Genomic DNA, 6,000 nt, shown 5'->3' with positions numbered 1-6,000 from the left:
GCGGAGATGATCGTCTTTCTCCTACCCATGCTGATCCCATGAAAACGTGTTGGTTTCTTCCCCGTGGTCGAAAAGAAATTTGACTTTCATGGCAAATGATGGTGGCATAGTTCTCAACTAGCCATTCCATTCCTAAAATTATGTATATGTCTCTCATCGGCATAACATACGAGTTATTCACTCCAACTTTGAATAATTTTTATGCATAGCTCTAAATTGAAGCACACCTGTGCTATTTTTGTTGTTGTTGCTATCGCTGGCGTGGTTACTGCTCTTGGTATGGTTGGGCAAAGCTTGGATTGCTCAAATGCAGAGTCTGAACAGGCGAGTTTAGCCTGAGACCCGCCCTTTGTTGCTTATGCGGGTAACGATTTGTATAATGTTCATTCCACTTGCTATGCAACAACCTTCATTACCAGTCCTGGAGAGTTTCCCATGGTTCTTGTTCCACTTTAGGCAGGGTGGAGTCCCATACTTGTTATCCCCATCTGTTTTGAGGTGTCATAGCCACGTTGTTGGGACGTCTGCCCCTGCCATGGCTCTTTTCTTAGCTTAGCCAGGGTTACTATATCCCATTCTCTTTTTCTTTCTCAAAAGTTTTGAGCCCGAGTCTGTGGAGGTGCAGACGTAGGCGCAGTTGCTGGTCTCTCTCCCATCATTGTTGCCTCAATGCCTAACGCTTTGCTAAGCGACTCCACGTAAGACGATCCACCATGGCTTGCCAAAGCCATTCTAATCTCATGCCTCAGTCCGTCACATAATTCTTTTAACCATCTTTTCATATGTGTCTACTTGCTCTAGCGCATATCTTGACGTATCGCAGAACATCATGTCGTATGGAGTAATTATTGTTCTTCCCTGATTCGGATTGTAAAATTCCATTCCTTTCTTTTTGCGATAGCTTTTGGGTGTATACTTGTCATATATTCCCGTCTTTAACTATTCCCACGTTAAATTCCCTAACTGCTTAGGTGTCATTGTCTTTCTCCTTACTTCCCACCATAAGTCAGCTGAAAGGATACACGAGACGTTCCTGCGCAAGAAATTGAAGATGCGCTCACTAGCTTCTCAGCCTTCGTTGGATCTCCTATCTTATCGAAGACAAGTGGGTTTTCTCGTAGAAATAGTTATTCTATTCTACATTTGTTGTATGGTTAGTGGGGCTTGTTCTGGCCCCGGTACTGGGCCTCTTCCATTATCTCGGGGAATTCTTCCCCCTCCTCTCGGACACCCCCATTTAGTGGCATACTGATGAGTTGACATATAGTCATTAACGCATTGTAAAACATACAGATGCATATCATCACTTCTGTAAATTGTTTCTTGATTCTCAAATCTTGTTCGGACACTTTCTCATGCAAGCATATAAGTAACACGTGGCATAAGTGACTTGCTGCAAAAGACCAAATAGGTTGCTAAATACACATGGGAGATTTACATCAATAAAGACTATTTCATTGACATTTGGATATAGATCTACTCATCTATCCAAGTACTACATGTGGTGGACTGGTTGTCTAGCAGTTATCACAAAAGAACTTAGTCACATTACGCCCTGTGGACCAGCGTTTCAGTACTAGTACTAGTCAAACAACTAAGCCAGCATAAGGGCATAAAAAGCATCATAACAATCAACGTTTCTGAAAAACACAAATAACGTTCTACTAAATCCATAAGAGATGGTCTAGTTGGATCATGTGCTTGACCCTTCGGTCGAGGCATACGTGTCAGATGGATTTAATCTGGTGAATACTCGTTTGTCTTTAGGTCACTGGAAATCTACTAACAACTAATAAACTACAATGATTGAAATCACAAAAGATAATTAGGCAAAGTGTTTCAACAATTTTGTCAAGTGATTGAAAAGGAATGACCTTAGGGTAGAAATGAATTGACTAGAAGGTCGAAACGAAATGACCTAATAATCTGAACCCGTTTGGCTTTTCAGATGAAAGTTTGAATATATAGGTTTAGAGACCCATATACGACGACTACTGAGATTTTGGTCATGTGGACTGGCCAGGTCCAACATAATTATTTCTCAGTCACACGGAATTACTTTTCCGAACTTGGTAACTCTTTGTTTATTGGGCTGCAAAAGGTACTTCTGGTCTCAGATCTCTACTTTTTTTTTTTTTCACATCTAAAATTTATCATTGAAAATACGCTGAAGCTTCCCAAGCTTGGGGTCTTCTTCCTAAAATCAACACTTTTTTTTTTTTTTTTTATCTTCTTTACACGAAACAAGACCATTCAAACACATTCGACCTTATTCAATATTCATCCTTTGAACGATCTTAATATCGTACTTCTTTTATCTAGCGTTCATTCTCATAATGCTTGTAATGCATTTATGTAATTCGAAGCACTCTCTCACGCCTTTACAGGAAATGGATTTTGCATCTCTGAGCATCTTTGCAAGGTATGTGTCACCACACACAATACTAAATCATGGAACGACTTTAGTTATTGCTTTCATTCTGATTACTAGACTGGATGTTTCACTCGAGACATTCTAGTCGGGGAAATGTCCCTGATCAGCTAAGGTATGTACACTTAACTTGAGTATACCCCCAGGGTCTCATTAGAATCTCAATATATTGACTTTAGCATCGAACCGTTGTCGATACTTCTAGCTCTTGTTAAACTCCAAACCATCTTCGGGAACTCCTATCGTCTTACGCACTTGTGTAGATTTCTCTGGTCAATTATAATAGTCGGTAACTTCTAGTTACCCACGTCACATCTCGTCTTTCCGGTTCGTAGTAGGCAATCCTAATCAATAAGGGTTCTAAATCATGCTCGTGTGTAATGTAATTGGTAACTGTAGTAAAAAGGTTCCGAATATCTGAAATTGCAAGGTGACAGTTCTAATTGCAACACTATAACATCTTTACACAAAGCTTTATGACTCTATGTGAGTCTAATTCTGAAGTTCAATCATAAATCATGAAGGTTCTCTTCACGCCATAACTGGTGATAATTGAGGGGTTTGAAATGAGGCTTAGCTCATTACGCAACTGCTAGCTACTCATCACTATGAGCAATGTCTCAAGTAAGTTCTTGTCGGGTCAAGCAATAGTTGGTTCGGTATTTTATCACGGGCGAATAGTCTGAATAAGGAACTATGCCCGTATCACAGACTCATGTGTGACACTCTTCTTTTCGTCTTATTGCATTTTTCTCATTGAATTCTCGTGTCTCTTCAAGTGACATTTGATGTTCTTCCTCTTGCTTAGCTCTTCACTATGGCTATAGTGAAAGATAACTGAATTTCTACCTTCTACTGTTCTTTCGTAACAGTGATCATGCATTCTTAATATTTCTAAGTTTATTGAGATATCTAATCAATCAATAAGACATAAAACTTAAATATAAGCATCTATACATTCGCATGAAACGTGAACTTTTCAACGTTTGATAAAAAAAATCATTACCTCTTTCTTTCTTGTTGAGCGTGACGATGTGATGAAGTGATGAGCTTTTGTTGACTGACTCTTTTATATTAATATCAAATTTAGGACTAATTGGGTAACTCTTGGATTCAGAGCAAACGAACTGCTCTGATACCATTCTGTCACGACCGGACTTAATTAAGGATAATTAAGCCGGGAAACCATGACTAAGGGAGGAAGATTAGAAGCGGGGATAGAAAGGGTAATATATAATGAAGGATCGAACTTAATCTTTGACAGCGAATGGGACATTTATAATATAACTTATGTTTAGCCATAAAGATTCAATTAACTATTAAGTTCGGATGAATCCGACTTAATTCAAAAGACTTATTACTTAAGAATACGCAGCGGAATAACATAATCTGATTACATGTATGAAGACATGTATCCAAGAGTTCATTTATTTAACTTTTGACAAAAGCTCCACTCTTCACTTCATCTTCATCAGCCACTGCTCAACCTGCACATTTAGAAATATATGCAGGGCTGAGTACGAGAGTACTCAGTGGGCACGTATGCCTAAATATACACATCATTGCGTAAAAACTATAAATTGTCATGCCATCATAAACAGTACAGCAAGGGAGTTTTAGCTAAAAGGCCCAAGCTTACTAAATTCATTTGTGATTCTTAAAGTTCGTCTGCAGACTAAGTTCTCTTGTAATCTATCATATCTGGAATTGTGTGCCGGAGAGGTGGCCACCTCTCACGGTCACTTGACCGGCCAACCCGCTAGATGACTCACGGTCACTGGTGTACACTAGCCCTGGCAGGATAGCTATCAACTGCTCAGGACCCGAATTCGATTGCATCATTGGCAAAGCCAAAGCAGATAGATATCATACTAAAATTTAAACATTTTATGGCAAGACAATACTTGAAATAACTTTAACTCAAAGATTTTATCATGAAATAACTTGCTTGAACGTAACATTTAAACTCATTTGATATATATGAAAGTAATGCCCACCTGATAGCAAAGCTTTGCTACAGATTAGTAACTCCTTGACGAGCTCTTATTCTTGCGCTCGACCTTTAATCCGAGAAAATAATGTAAGACTTTAAATTGAGGGAAAATTCTCAATTAAATGAGAATACGTAATTTAACTATGCATGAATCTCATATGCATGAACTATTATTCTGAGATAATAATAAGGGAATTTCTATTGTTAATCCAGGCTATCAGATTTAAACAAAAGCTAAGTCTCGTCTCATGAAGCCGGATAATTTACTAAAATTAATCCGTTCTCTTCAGGGTGCTATAATCCGCCAATTAAATAAACTCCGCTCCTCGTAGTCGATAGAAAAGAATAAATAAATACTTCGATTTACTCGCTTTATAACCTCTTAAAACTCAATCGGGCTTAATAAATAGGAGAAAGTACTGTTGTAAGTTTAAATAATTAAAAGGCTCGACATAAGGCAACCTAATAATTATTTAAGTAAAAGTGGGCCTGAATAATTAAATGAAAGGTCCAATTGAAATAATTCATTGGCTCAGGTAGTTAAATAAATCTTGGCCCAAATAAATAAATAATGAACAGTTGGGCTAAGTTTAAATCAAGTATGCAAGGCCCAATTTGAATAAATAACAAAGGCCTAATGAATAAATAATAAAGTCCAATTAAAATAGAATGCAGTTGGGCTTTCATTAGTAAACTCGGCCCAAAGAGAAACAATAAAGGCCCACATGAAAATAAATACAACAAGGCCCAAATAAATAAATAATGAAGCCCAAAGAAATAGAATAAAGGCCCAATTGAAATAAATAGGAGGCCCAAATTTTCGACCCAACTCAATTAAATGGGAGCCCATCCTCAACTCACTCTCGGTTCTCTCTTTCTCAGCAATAATTCTCGTCTCTCTCTCTCTCGGTCACACTCACTCGCACCCACACAAAACAGGCGACCTCTCTCTCTCTATTTCTCCCTCTCGCTCCGCCTCCAACCGGCCTCAGCCGAGGCGCCGGCCGCCGCTGCTCTTCGACTTGGCGAGTCGGTGCTTCGCCTCTTCTCCCTATCTTCTCTCCTCACGCAGAATCCAATCGAGCCCTAGTTTCATCTCTGGATTCGCCGCCTCTGGAATCTCCGGCAAGGCTGGCGTTGCCGCCTTTGAAATTGATGAGGTTGACGCCGTTCTACCCCCTATCTCGATCTTCTCAAGTACAGATTCGCGGTCGGCCCTGTCTTCCTCTCGATTGAGCGAGACCGCCGCCGCTGCTGTTGAAGAAATCCCCAAACTCAGCGAGGGTTGCCGCCTGAATCTCAACGAGCCGCCGGGTCTCCTTCTCCCCTGGGCTGGCCGGAGATTGTGGGTTCTCGCCGCCGTCTACGACGTTCATTGTCGCTGGAGTTTGTCCGCCGCGGATGCCGCTGCCGCTGACTCTCCGGTGAGGCCGCACCCTGCTTTTGGCGCTGCTCTGCTCGGTTCCTTCGCCACGTCGTCACGCCGTCTCGAGTCGTTGCCGCTCTGTCCCTCGGGACAGAACTTCCCTTGGTTCTAGCTCTCCGAACCATCGTTCTCGGCAGTCCACACCTCTCC

The sequence above is a fragment of the Salvia miltiorrhiza genome, unplaced genomic scaffold (genome assembly GCF_028751815.1).
Source record: "Salvia miltiorrhiza cultivar Shanhuang (shh) unplaced genomic scaffold, IMPLAD_Smil_shh original_scaffold_252, whole genome shotgun sequence".
Taxonomy (NCBI): domain Eukaryota; kingdom Viridiplantae; phylum Streptophyta; class Magnoliopsida; order Lamiales; family Lamiaceae; genus Salvia; species Salvia miltiorrhiza.
The sequence above is the reverse complement of the archived record's forward strand: the minus strand, read 5'-3'. Positions refer to the sequence as shown.